Source organism: Scyliorhinus canicula, chromosome 4 (genome assembly GCF_902713615.1).
Source record: "Scyliorhinus canicula chromosome 4, sScyCan1.1, whole genome shotgun sequence".
Taxonomy (NCBI): domain Eukaryota; kingdom Metazoa; phylum Chordata; class Chondrichthyes; order Carcharhiniformes; family Scyliorhinidae; genus Scyliorhinus; species Scyliorhinus canicula.
The window spans coordinates 225,007,769-225,022,750 of record NC_052149.1 but is presented as its reverse complement, the minus strand read 5'-3'; the positions used below and the strand labels follow the sequence as shown (position 1 = coordinate 225,022,750).

The 14,982-nt window shown below is 48.1% G+C and overlaps 1 protein-coding gene across 1 annotated transcript in view; it reads left to right on the top strand.

Moving 5' to 3' along the window:
- The first annotated feature begins 686 nt into the window (after positions 1-686).
- The window catches only part of LOC119965407, a 52,703-nt gene continuing 38,407 nt past the window's right edge, over positions 687-14,982 (top strand). Inside the window, exon 1 of the mRNA XM_038796158.1 lies at positions 687-776. The gene's annotated coding sequence lies outside the window, so the exon portion shown is untranslated. The remainder of the gene's footprint in view (positions 777-14,982) is intronic.

Sequence of the window (14,982 nt, the reverse complement as noted above, 5' to 3'; positions counted from 1 at the left end):
TTGGTGGAGGGAATGAATATTGAAAATAGTAGATTGGTGCCAATGAATTGGGCTGTTTTCTTCTGGATGGTGTTCACTTTAGTGGTGTTGGAGCTACATTATCCAGGCAAGTAGCGATGCCATTAAATGTCAAGGGAAGATGGTTGGATTCCCTCTCTTGTTGTAGGTGGCCATTGCCTGCCACTTGTGTTTCATGAATATTATTCGCCACTTATCTGCTCAAACCTGAATGTTATCCATATCTTCGTGCACATGTGCACAGTCTGATTCAGTACCCGTGGAGACTCCAATGGTGCTGAACATTTGTGCAGTAATTTGCAAATACCAGCAACCAGCCCCACTTCTGGCCTTATATTGGAGGGATGATGAATTGATGAAGCCGCTGAAGATGGTTGTTCCTGGGCCACTACCCTGGGGAACTCCTGCAATGATGCCCTGGAACTGAGATGATTGTTCCCCGGCAACCACATCTGTCTTTGTGCCAGCTATGATTCCAACCAGCGGACAGTTTTCTCCCTGATTCCCATTGATTGCAGTTTTGCTAGGGCTCCTTGATGCCATACCCAGTCGCATGCTGCCTTGATGTCAAAAAGAGCTGTCAGTGCCTCAGAATAGCTGAGGAGTGTTTAAATACTAAATGAGATGTGATTGGAACTAAAATGTTGTCTTTGTCCTTTCCAGTGGGACCATTTCTGGACACTTGGATCCTGGCATTTTCCGGATACTTGTTCGTGAAACTGAGTGTTGCTATTGGACTAATTTTCTACTTGAAGAGAGTGAGTAAAGTAAACATTAAAAAAAAACTTTTCTGTGACTTTTTAGTAAATCAGAAACTAATGCAGGGCTGTCATTTGACATTTTTAAAGTTGATTTGGACTCTTCCAAAATGTAAGCTTGTGGTGCCGTGGGTACAGTCCCTGCCTCCTTGTCAGAAGCTCTGGGTTCAACTCACATCTCAGGACTTGATGGCCAAGGAAGGTGCGTTCATAACACAATCAAACAGGTTGAGTGTGTCAACCTGCAAATTCATCCAAACACACCAATGGCTGGTGGTAAGAGCGGAAGTGACTCCTGGTCAGCCATGTTGTATGTGGAGTGGCGCCCCCAAGACCATTAGGATCAGGAGTAGACCATTTGGCCCCTCGAGTCTACTCTGCCTTTCAATAGGATCATGGCCAACAACATTCCTCACTACCACATTCCAGCCCTTTCCTCATAATCCTTGATTCCCTTAACTCAATCTTATAAACCGCTAAGGACCTGTTCCGGAAATTACGAGCTATGGAAACAGATGAACGTCTGCCTTAATGCATCACTAGCTGTAGGAAGAGAATTGGAATTGAAGCCTACACTAATTTACAGAATTTCAATTAAATATTAATATTATTTCCAACAATGTTTTATAATTCTGTGAAGCCTCATTGATTATAACTTCTTTTCTGGTTTTAATGATATAACCATTCCTGCTATCACTTTCCGGAGGGGTTGGAAAGAATTGGGGAAATGTTTGAAGGGTTCATTTGTGTCCCCCTGGAACATTACTTGGTTCATCCTCGGGGTAGTTTGCTGCGGCATCATTTCCATTTGTATTCATAGCACCGACAAGCCGACAAGGGCCAGGTTATCCCATTGGGTGGGTCTGTGAGCGGTTCTCTCCTCCTCAGATGGTCCAGGTGATTTTTTAACCTTCTCCCTTGAACATCCACCTCCGATACTGGACCTATTTTTTGCCACGACCTTTCCCAGGATCCAAATTGGACCAGCACCAAAATTCTTCACACATACCAAATCGTCCACCTCAAATGTTCTTTCAGATTTCTTTTCATTCTATTTAGTCTCCACCCTCGCCACTAAATTCAGAAATAGAAGATTCAATTGCATTCTAATGCGTCTGTCCATTAGTAACTTGGCGGGTGTAACACCTGGGTAGCATGATGTGCAGTCTGATAGGGTAACCACAACCGGCCAGTCTGAATTGTGGAGAATGGCGGTTTTGATTGTTACGATTCTGTCTGCCTGTCCATTTAAAGCAGGGTGGTAGGGAGCGTTCAAATATGTTGAACGCTGTTGGTTCGCATAAAATGTTAGAATTCTTCACTTGTAAAACTAATCCTATTATCTGAAACCTCGAGCAATCCATTGAGTGGGTGGAGGGGGAGGGGGGAGTCAAATGTCAGTCACAATTCCTCTACCTTCGCTGATGAGGTTCTGGACTTCATTTTGTGTACGTCCAAACACTTAGCATGAGCATCTGTGATGAGCAAGAACATGGAGCCCATAAATGGGCCAGCAAAATCGACATGTAGTCGCACCCAAGGTCAACCAGGCCACTCCCAAGAATGCATGACAGCCGCAGATGGCAAGTGCTGCTACATTTGGTCATGTTGTTTGACCAGATTCTCTATGTCGATATTCATTCCGGGCCACCACGCGTGTGAGCATCTTCATCTTCGTCATCCCAGGATGGGCACAGTGTTGCACCTGTAACCATGATTTTCTGGTGAAAGTGGGAACAACCACCCTTGCTTCCCATAATAATACACCGACCTCACACCTCAACTCATCTTTCCTCATCTGAAAGGGTCGCAACTGCTCAGACCTGTTATCATAATGTCAGCCGTGAAGGACAATGCTCTTGATTGAGATAATAAGGTGCATTTCTGGGTCCAAAGCTTGACCTGCCACGTTGACACTGGCATTGTATCGAGATAGTGTAAAGCAAGAATGATTTCCTGTGATACTGGTAGAGGCAGTATGCTGTAAATGCAAAGCATCTGTGTTTGAAATGTGGGTTCCCCGCCTATGTTGAAATGTGTACTCATAGGTTGCTAACAATTGAGCCCAGCTTTGACCCCGAGCTGAACCTATGGGGTGAATGGCCTTATCCTTCCTAAAAACCCCCAACAGGGGTTTGTGGTTGGTAATGACTATGAAATGGCATCCATAGATGTATTGATGGAACTTGTTTACTCAAAATATTATGGCTAGTCCTTCCTTTTTGATTTGCGAGCAAACTTGTTCAGCACTGTCAAAGTCCTTGAGACACAGACAATAAGCCTTTTTGCACCATCTTCCATATTATGGACCTAAACCGCTGTGATTCTATAAGGGGATTCCTCATGGGTAAGGATGGGTCAAAATGAACGAAGAGAATGGATGACTGTAAAGCTAGTTTAATCTCTTCAAACTCTTCTTTCTGATGCACTTTCCAATACCACCTCTGGTGCTTCTTGAGCAGTGTGTGAAAGGGTGCCAACATTGCAGAAAGATTAGGAATAAATCTGCCGTAATAATGAACAATTCCTTAAAATAAATTTCAATTCTGACCTATTTTTGGGGGCCATGCTTGCTTAATTGCATTGATCGTCTCCTGTATAGGGTGCAGCCCTTTGCCATCCACCCTAAATCCTAAGCACGTCACTCCCTGAGCTTGGAACGTCCATTTTTTCCTGTTCAGCCAATACTCCATCCTTCTTAAATCTTTTTAAGACTTCTTTGAGATTTGCTAAATGCTCCTCCTTGGAAGCTCCAGTAATCAGTACATCTTCTAGATGGACAACCACCTGAGGTAGATCCTGTAGTAAACTTTCCATTGTGCGCTGGACTATCACACATGCAGAAAAGACTCCAAAAGGTAGCCAGGTATACTAGTATAAACCTTGGTGACTTGGTGTTTATAGTGACAAATTCCCTGGATGTTTCTTTAACCCTAATTGTTGGTACGCATGACTCATATCAAGTTTAGTACAAATTAATCCTCCTGCCAATTTAGTGTATAAATCTTCAATTCTTGGTATTGGGTATCAGTCCAATTTGGCTGCTTTATTTACAGTTAGTTCGTAGTCTCTGCATATCCTGTTAGTTCCATATGGCTTAACTACTGGCACCATTGAAGCCACCCACTCTGAAAACTGTACAGGTTTGATAATACCTAATTCTTCTAGTTGCTTGAGTTCAGACTCAATGTAAGGCATAGGGAATGGGTTGGGTGTGACCCCAGGGTCCACGTAAATCTTTGCTTTTAGGCCCTGCGTCTTGCCGAACTCATTTTGGAAATTTTCTTGATTTTTTAAAGACTGCCATAAAGACCACTTTTGTTAATTGGGAAGATTGATAGCCACCTTACTCTAATTTGGTGAAGCCAATCCCGGCCTAATAGACTTGGGCCTTGGGTACGACTACTAAACGCAGTTGTGATTGGTTGCAGGCTGATTATGGATGTTGTGGTTGTTCATGGTTCTTTTTTTTTAAAATAATTTTTATTGAGATTTTCAAAAAAAATCAAAAACAGAAAATAACAACAAAAAAACAGTATTAACAACAACAAAAAAAAGAGAAAAACACAATAACCCCCAAAACCAAACCCCCCCCACCCAGCAACTACAAAAAGAAGAAGGTAAGCACCCGGCATATTCAATAAACACATGTACACATTTCTCCCCTCCCCCGAAACCAACCCCCCCCTCCCTCCCACCTCCCACCTCTCCCCCCGGGTTGCTGCTGCCGGCCTATTTTCCTACCGTTCTGCCAGGAAGTCAAGGAAAGGCTGCCACAGCCTAAAAACCCCTGTACTGAACCCCTCAGGGCAAATTTCACCCTCTCCAATTTGATGAACCCCGCCATATCATTGATCCAGGCCTCCACGATTGGGGGCCTCGCATCCTTCCATTGAAGCAAAATCATCCGCCGGGCTACAAGGGACGTAAAGGCCAGAACACCGGCCTCTTTCGCCTCCTGCACTCCCGGCTCCACTGCAACCCCAAAAATTGCGAGTCCCCAGCCTGGCTTGACCCTGGATCCTACCACCCTCGACACCGTCCTTGCTACCCCCTTCCAAAATTCCCCCAGCGCTGGGCATGCCCAGAACATATGGGCATGGTTCGCTGGGCTCCCCGAGCACCTAGAACACCTGTCTTCACCCCCGAAAAACCTACTCATCCTCGTCCCGGTCATGTGGGCCCTATGTAGCACCTTCAACTCTATGAGGCTAAGCCTCGCACAGGAAGAGGAGGAATTCACTCTTTCCAGGGCATCCGCCAACGTCCCCTCCTCAATCTCCTCACCCAGCTCCTCTTCCCATTTACCCTTCAGCTCCTCCACCGAGGCCTCATCCACCTCCTGCATGATGTGGTACACGTCCGAAATCCTCCCTCCTCCAACCCACACCCCCGAGAGCACCCTGTCCCATACCCCATGTGGGGGCAGCAGAGGGAACCCCTCCACCTGTCGCCTGGCAAACGCCCTAAACTGCATGTACCTAAACATGTTCCCCGGGGGCAGCCCAAACTTCCCCTCTAACTCACCCAGGCTCACAAACCTCCCATCCACAAACAGGTCCCTCAACCTCCTAATACCTACCCTGTGCCAGCCAAGAAACCCGCCATCGATGCTCCCTAGAACAAACAGGTGGTTCCCCCGTATCGGGGACACCATCGAGCCCACTACCTCCCCCCGATGCCGTCTCCATTGCTCCCAGATTTTGAGGGTAGCCGCCACCACCGGGCTCGTGGTATAGCTCGTTGGAGGGAGCGGCAACGGTGCCGTTACCAGCGCCTCCAGGCTCGTGTCCACACAGGACGCCATCTCCATCCTCTTCCATGCTGCCCCTGCCACGTCCATTACCCACTTACGCACCATCGCTGCGTTGGCAGCCCAATAGTACCCACAGAGGTTGGGCAACGCCAGCCCCCCCCATCCCTGCCCCGCTCCCTTCTCACCCTCGGAGTCCCATGCGCCCATACAAATCCCGTAATACTCCTGTTGACCCTCCTAAAAAAGGCCTTTGGGATAAGGATGAGGAGGCACTGGATTAGGAACAAAAACCTCGGGAGCACCATCATCTTGACTGACTGCACCCTGCCTGCCAGCGACAGCGGCAACATGTCCCATCTTTTAAACTCCTCCTCCATTTGCTCCACCAGCCTAGTGAGGTTAAGTTTGTGTAGGGCCCCCCCAGCTCCTAGCCACCTGGACTCCCAGGTACCTAAAACTCCTCCTGACCTTTTCAGTGGGAGCCTACCAATCCCCTCCTCTTGATCCCCCGGGTGCACGACGAACAGCTCACATTTACCCAGGTTGAGCTTGTACCCAGAAAAGCCCCCAAATTCCCTAAGAATCTTCATCACCTCCGGCATTCCCCCCACTGGGTCCGCCACATATAGCAACAAGTCATCTGCGTATAGTGACACTCTGTGCTCTTCCCCATCCCGCACCAGGCCCCTCCAATTCCTCGACTCCCTCAACGCCATGGCCAGGGGCTCAGTTGCCAACGCAAAGAGCAAGGTGGACAGGGGACACCCCTGTCTCCTCCCCCGGTACAACCGAAAGTACTCTGATCTCCTCCTATTTGTGGCTACGCTCGCCATCGGGGCCTCATATAACAGCCTCACCCAACTGACAAACCCCTCCCCGAACCCAAACCTTTCCAGCACCTCTCACAAGTACCCCCACTCAACCCTATCAAAGGCCTTCTTCGCGTCTAATGCTACCACTATCTCCGCCTCCCCTTCTACCGCCGGTATCATTATAACATTCAGAAGCCTACGTATATTGGTGTTCAGCTGCCTTCCCTTCACAAACCCCGTCTGGTCCTCACAAATGACCCCCGGCACATAGTCCTCTATCCTTGTGGCCAAGATCTTCGCCAACAGCTTGGCATCCACATTTAACAGCGAGATCGGCCTACATGATCCACACTGCAGGGGGTCCTTGTCCCGTTTAAGGATCAAGGAAATCAGCGCCCGTGACATAGTCGGGGGCAAAGCCCCCCCCTCCCTTGCCTCGTTAAATGTCCTAACCAACAGGGGGCACAGCAGGTCTGCGTACATTTTGTAAAATTCTACCGGGAACCCATCCGGCCCCGGTGCCTTCCCCGACTGCATGCTGCCTATTCCAGTAACCAGCTCCTCCAGCTCAATCGGCGTCCCCAGCCCCTCCACCTGCCCCTCCTCCACCTTCGGAAATCTCAGCCTGTCCAAAAAGCGCCCCATTCCCGCCCCCCCCCCCCCCCCTCCACTGGGGGCTCGGACCGGTACAATTCCCCATAAAAGTCCCTGAAGACCCCATTAATGTCCACCCCCCTTCGCACCACATTTCCTCCCCTATCCTTCACTCCACCAATCTCCCTGGCCGCGTCCCGCTTACGGAGCTGATGCGCCAGCATCCTACTCGCCTTCTTCCCATATTCGTACACCGCTCCCTGTGCCTTCCTCCACTGAGCTTCCGCCTTTCTGGTGGTCAGCAAGTCGAACTTGGGCTGAAGGTTACGTCGCTCCCTCAGCAATCCCTCCTTCGGAGCCTCCGCGTACCTCCTCGTTCGTGGATTCTTAAAACTTCCTCGGTATACGTGGCTAGCCTGGCCATCATGCTTTTTAGCTTTGGGGGCTGCACCCCACCTTGCAAATAATGATACCTTTGTTCACCTGCAACTGTAGCGGTGGCACCCATGCCCACCTCCATTCTAAGCGGCTGCCCATTTACCATCAAGTAATTGGGAGTGCCTTGCCCACCTTAACGTTGTTTAAAGTGTACACTTCAGATCCATTGTCAGGGTTATTCTCAACACTATGTACTGGAGACGGAGGTTTTTTTGCTGACCCTCTGTGGGCTTTGCATTTCCTCCTATTGTGCCCCCGCCTATTGTAAGCTTCCTTGAATCCAGATCTTTCCTGGGGGTGACCTCCCCCACATGAGTAGCAGTCTTCCTTGCTCCTAGTCTGTGGACAAAATTCCTTATATCTGCTCTGAGCCTCTTTGCTTGTTACTTTCTGCATCTTCACCTTTTGGTGCCACGCCTGTCTGTGGCTTCGCATCAAACCTTGTGGATCTCCCCTGTTTGCACGCTCTGTAAATCCATTGCCCCCCTTTCGGCACTTTCCATAGCCTAGGAAACTTCTGCTGCCTTCTTTAAAGTAATCTCTGCCTCTGCTGACAATTATTTTTGTATGGCCATGTTGTTAACACCACAGAACCGCCTGTCCCTCAACATGTTCTTTACTGCAGACCCAAACTCACATCGTTCAGCCTTTTCTTTAGGTGTGCCACAAATTCCGCAATTGTCACCCCTGGGCCCTTGTGGTTGAATTGAACTTGTATCTTTGCATTATTAATGAGGGCCTTAATTAATTCCACAAACTCCTCAAAAGGTTTTGGGTTGGAGGCATCTGGGGAAGTCAGATTGCTAATCAGGTCATATGTGTGAGCTTCACAGGCCGTCGATATGCTGCTTCCCTTCCCCACCCCCACTTTCGTTGCTCTTATAAAAGTGGAGGGGTTCGACTTAGAGACCCCAGTTCTCTGTATTGGGGTCGAAAAAGGTGCTAGTTTGCCAAAAAGAATCATTTTGACACTCAGATTGCTGATCAAGTTTGCTTCAAAGAAAGACTTTAACATGAAGTCAGCACTTTCGATTCCTGTAGCAGTAGGATGGCAAGGTAGATCCGCATCGCCAATGTAATATCCTAACAGACAGGCGACCACCAAGTTGATTAATGAATAACAGTTTATTAAAGTAATAACTATATACAGAGAGTGAGATAAAAGGCTACCATGTTTCAAGATTCCAGAATCCTAACTAACTGGGAAAACTGCACTCCGCCCCCAGGGTGCGTGCGCTCTGGCCCATTGCCCAATTGGGTCACACAACACTTGGGAACTCACCCCCTTAAAGGGGCATGCCACCACAGTCTGATTCTTAAGCAATGGACAATTCCTCTCCAACTCAATGGGAGCACAACATTTGAGGTGGAAACAGAAAATCCTGGAAAACCTAAACAGGTCAGGCAGCGACATTGAAGGATGGAAATGAGTTCACCATTGAGGAGTTGTTCTGGCAAAGGCTCCTCATTGGAAATGTTCACTGGCTGTTCACTCTCCACAGACACTGACGGACCCTCGCCAGTTACTCATTTTGTTGTTTTGTTTTACTTAATTCTAGTACTGATATCTCATAAGTGGTTGATTATTTGTATGCTGGATTCAGCACAATTTAATTTGCTTCGTGATTTGACATGTAATGAGTCATCTTTATCCAAGCCAGTGTTTCTTGTTGTAAGGTCTTTCCTTAAACCATCTTTTGTGTCTCTGTCAGACATCAAAGTATCAGGTTCCACACGAGGTGGCAGGAAATGAGACGAGTAATTCACAAGAAGCTGAACATAGACTCTGAATTCCGATATTGGTCTGAACCCAGATCTGTCTCTGCAAACCGGATTTGTCCAACTTGGAAACTTTGCAAATAGAATGCACATTTGGAGATTTATATTCTGAATTTATTTTGCATGTTTTGTGTATTTTGAAGTGTGTCTTTCAAGAATTACTTATTTATGCATCACTTAGTTTATTCCTTTAGTCAACATAGTGTTGATTAAAACTTATGAGAAGCCAACGATGTAGGTACTTTTTAGAATCATAGAATCCCTACAGTGCTGAAGGAGCCATTCAGCCCTTCGAGTCTGCACCGACCCTCTGAAGGAGCCCTGCCCAGGCTCACTCCCCTGCCCTATCCCAGTAACCTGCACACCCCTGGACACTAAGGGAAATTTAGCCTGGCCAATCTACTTAATCTGTCCATCTTTGAACTGTGGGAGGAAACCGGAGCACCCGGAGGCAACCTACACAGACACAGGGATAACATACAAACTCCACATAGTCAGAAACCCACACAGACACTGCAATAACTCCTCATAGACAGTCATCAAAGGCTAGGATTGAACCCGGCTCTCTGGTATCCTTAGGCAGTAGTACTAACCATGTGCCACCGTGCTACCACTTGTGCCACTATGTTTAGTGTAAGGTGGTCAGCTGTGTCTGTGATTACTCACACTTTGGGGTAATTAATACTGATGAATGATGTGAAGTGGTCACTATCAGATTGGCCGCTTGAAGTCTCTAGCAGCGAAGATTAGGCATCATTGTACAACTCAAGACCATCCTGATATTTCTCATTGACACAACTGATCACAAGTAAAATTACCCTGTTGTTCCAATGTGAAGTAATTCAACAGAGATAGGTTATGGCAGTGAAGATCCCGAACGAACAGACCAATGTGCAGATTTTTCTGGGTTGGCACTGCATTCACTGAGCTGTTGTGGATATATCACTTGGTGCCTGAGAACAAGTCTGCCTGAGTGTACAATATTCCCTACACCCAGTGCTCCTCGAAACAGACCCAGGAAAATCGCCCCGCCAGCATTTGTCTACAAAATGTAGCCAGGGGCATGCCGGTGAGGTTCTGCTTGCTGTAAAAGTTTCTATTTTAATGAAGAGTAGAGTAGTTCTCCTGTCTCCTGGCAGATATCTCTCAACAAACATCAGATCTTCTGGTGATTTGGGAAACATGTTTAGGTACATGCAGGTTAGGGCATTTGCCAGGCGGCAGGTGGAGGGGTTCCCTCTGCTGCCCCCATGTGGGGTAATGGACAGGGTGCTCTCGGGGGTGTGGGTTGGAAGGGGGAGGATTTCAGACGTGTACCACGTCATGCAGGAGGTGGATGAGGCCTCGGTGGAGGAGCTGAAGAGTAAATGGGAAGAGGAGCTGGAAAGAGCGAATTCCTCCTCTTCCTGTGCGAGGCTTAGCCTCATACAATTCAAGGTGCTACATAGGGCCCACATGACCGGGACGAGAATGAGTAGGTTTTTCGGGGGCGAAGGCAGGTGTGCTAGGTGCTCGGGGAGCCCAGCGAACCATGCCCATATGTTCTGGGCATGCCCAGCGCTGGGGGAATTTTGGAAGGGGGTAGCAAGGATGGTGTCGAGGGTGGTAGGATCCAGGGTGAAGACGGGCTGGGGACTCTCAATTTTTGGGGTTGCAGTGGAGCCGGGAGTGCAGGAGGCGAAAGAGGCCGGTGTTCGGGCCTTTGCGTCCCTAGTAGACTGGTGGAAGATTTTGCTTCAATGGAAGGATTCGAGGCCCCCAACGTTGAGGTCAGGATCAATGATATGGTGGGGTTCATCAAATTGGAGAGGGTGAAATTTGCCTTGAGGGGATCAGTACAGGGGTTCTTTAGGCAGTGGCAGCCTTTCCTGGACTTCCTGGCAGAACGGTAGGAAAATAGGCCGGCAGTAGCAGCAACCCGCGGGGGTGGGGGGGGGGGGAGGGGGAGGGAGGCGGGGGGGGGAGAGGGAGGTGGGGGGGGGGGGGAGAGGGAGGTGGGGGGAGGGGAGGTTTGTTTCGGGGGAGGGGAGGAATATGTATATGTGTTTATTGAATATGCCGGGTGCTTATATATTTCTTCTTTTTGTAGTTACTGGCGGGGGGGGGGGGGGGGGGGGGGGGTTGGTTTTGGGGGTTATTTTGTTTTTCTTTTTGTTGTTGTTTGCTTGTTTTTTTTTTTCTGTTTTTGATATTTTTTGAAAATCTCAATAAAAATTATTTGTAAAAAAGATGATCTGGTGATTTGTCTCATTATTGTTACTGAGAGCAAATTTGATGTTGCACCTTCTGCTTTGCACCCGCACTTCACTCGGCATCCACCTTCCCCGGCAGCACTGAGCCTTTCCCAGTATCCGCTACATAAAATTCCAGCCAGTGAAATCAAAGTTGGGATCCGATTGCATCCAGAAGCACATTATGTCCGTTTCCCGGCCTGCTGACCATGCGTGCCTGACGAACGCAAGATTCAGGCCTGGGTTTTCTACAATTTCTTGATTTAAAGGCTTGAAGAAGCAAAAAGAATAACTTTTTTTTACGTGAATAACATAAGTAGAGATGTGTGTAGCAGGCTGTAATCCAACATAGTGTAATTATCATTTCAATTTGTTGTCTGCACTGCAATAAACTCAAGTTTTCTGGATTAACATCTATTGTTCAGTGATAACAAATCATGGCTTAAAATTATAATAAAAGCAAAATACGGTAGGTGCTGGAAATCTGAACACAGAACATACAGTGCAGAAGGAGGCCATTCGGCCCATCGAGTCTGCACCGACCCACTTAAGTCCTCACTTCCACCCTATTCCCTCAACCCAATAACCCAATAACCGCATCTAACCTTTTTGGACACTAAGGGCAATTTAGCATGCCGAATCTATCTAACCTGCTCATCTTTGGACTGTGGGAGGAAACCGCAGCACCCAGAGGAAACCCACGCAGATACGGGGAGAACGTGCAGACTCTGCACAGACAGTATCCCAGCAGGGAATCGAACCTGGGACCCTGGTGCTGTGAAGCCACAGTGCTAACCATGATGCTACCGTGCTAAGTAAAAACAGTTCTCGCATTTTCTGTTTTTACATTATATGGCTTAGAATTACATGTGCAGCATGTTTTTCAGTTGCCAAACAGCTGCCTATGTAAGATAAAAAGTTAACAGTTATGTTAATTAGATAATGATGATGGAAACATGACATCAGAAACGAGATGCCCAAGCGATGTCAAGGGAGCAAGACACAGAACGGTCTGTCTGAAGGGAATAATGCACTCATCATGATGTCTTATTGATTGAAGAAAATGTTAATACAGACGATATCCAAGCCACTCATAGAATAAGGGAGCTCCACCGACCTACTGCCAACCATCCCCTGTCCCAACAACCAATACTGCCAGCAATCTATCCACACACTACTCTCATTTCCCTTCGCTTCCCTGGGGCAGGGGGAGTGCAGCCCATTTTCACAAAAGCCCGATCTACAAAAGTATTCTGCTGGTGAGCAGCCTCTTTCACTCCACAGCTCACTCATTTCATAACAATCGTCCCAAAGCCCAAGGTTGCCAACGTATTCCTATTTCATATGAAAGGTTGAGCCCAGCAACTCAGTCACCGGATGCTCATGATTCTACGTCAATGTAACACGGTAATAAATACTTACAATTCACCTCAGCTCTCCCAAACATCCTGTTCTTTGAATTTGTCACACTCTTATTCACTGAACTTCAATGCGGAATGATCTCACTGCCTCCCTGTACACAAATATACACTCAGTCTATGACAAGGTTATTGCTGTCTCCTTGTTGTCCACTCTCTATGTCCTGTTCATGCTCCATAACCTTCTTATTGGGTTTGTTCCGAAAACCATAGGATACTTATGCTGAGATTTTCCGATGGTGATGAGATCAGAGAATCTCGCAAGAAGGCCCAAGGCATGCTTCCTGGCAGAGTGCATCCAGGAAGAAAATGTCCCTTCCCCAGCCAATGGTGTATCCTGCCATTGAACGTTGGGAACTTAGTTTGAATTCATCTGCCTCTTATTATTGTGGCCAGTCCTCCTCCCCCCCCCCCACCCCCACCCCCATCATCAAATTTAATTTCCACGTCAATGTGATTTTATGACCGTGTGATATAGAACTGTCTTTAAAAGGCGTGCACCTGACAAACCGAAAACCGTGGAGTAATGGCAACGGTGCAAGTGGGGAGGCGGGGTGATGGAGGGCGTGGGGGTGACATGGAAGCACTTACTGAAGTTTGAACACAAACGCATGGTGGGAAGTGGGGAAGAAAATGTTCATACAAATGCCAATATATGTGCGGCATGGTGGCACAGTGGTTAGCACTTCTGCCTCACAGCGCAAGAGGCCCGGGTTCAATTCCACCCCTGGGTGACTGTGTGAAGTTTGCATGTTCTCCCCGTGTCTGCACGGGTTTCCTCCGGGTGCTTCGGTTTCCTCTCACAGTACAAAGATGTGCCGGTTAGGTGAACTGGCCATGCTAAATTGCCCTTACTGTCCAAAGGTTAGATGGGGTTGTGGGGATAGAGCGGGGGATTGGGTCTAGGTAGGGTGCTCTTTTGGAGGGCCTGGCGCACACTCGATGGGCTGCATGGCTTTGTTCTGCACTGCAGGGATTCTATGATTTTTCTATGATTCTATGTCAAAGATAGCACTTCCACAGCTGAGAGCATTTAACTTGAACTCGATTGACATGCTTGGAGTCAGAATAGTGAAGCACTTTCAAGCAACACTACTTCCTGACAGTGCCAATGATAGCTCCTGTACTGCACATACTTCAAATTTGAGTGAGTGTTATGGTGCTGCAGAACCATTGGGTGACTGGGCAAGCCTGAGGTCCCCTTTGGAAAGGTGGCCATCAAACGCTCTTCTAGTCCCTTGCATTATATTTAAGCTGTTCCTGAAAAGTTACCTTCGTGGTCCACCAAACCATGAAGCCCTGGAGTGCATTACCTGTGCCTGTAGTGAGAGTTCAAGAGTTGAGTGGCTGAAGTTGTCACCACTCGGTTAAGTGGTGTGGGGTAGTGCTGTGTTGCCCGCCCATGCATTCTAAACATAGGCATCCATGTGGAGACTTTGACTCACCGTTATGCATTGAGGGGCCTTGAGAGGCAGCTGTAGGCGATGACATGACGTAGAGTTATCCTGAGGAGATTGCTAGAGTGTTAGAGTTTATTGAGGGTCTAGGGTAGATAAAGGGGAACAGGTAGATGTAGTGTACTTGGTTATTAAAAGGCATTTGATAAGGTGCACATTGGTGAGGTTTACAACAGGCTTTGCAAAACGTGAACCAAGCAAAGGAATCTGTTGGAGTCATACAGTTTTGTGTAGCTCCCAGGGAGAGAGTGACATTCCCGGGCAGTACCCTGGCACTGCCGCGACACCCTAGCACTGCCCACTAACCTCTTACAAAATGTCACTGCCCCCTGGGTGCCAGAGGGAAATGCCAAGGGGATCCCTCTGGGGGGCTTCATTTGGGGGACCCACTTATCCATTTCCCTTTTGTCTGTAGGGTGTTTCCACTGTGACCTTGGGCGAGGGTGGAATTCCCCATGTTTGTGGAGGAGATCCCCACGCCCATGGGAGGTAGATCCCCTAGTGTGTGTGGCAGAGGAAGGGTGTTGGGGGGGCGTGGCTTCTGTATACATGGGGGGTGGTGAGATCTTTGTTCCTCATTGGAAATCAGGGGGCCGTTTAAAAGTGGTGCCCGACCTTGGGATTCCCAGCGTTGCCGGCTTATTGCAGATGACCTCGCGAGCCTGGCGTTTTGGACCAAGCCTGCAGAATTATTTTGCACAGTGGACTGCACAATGCGGTG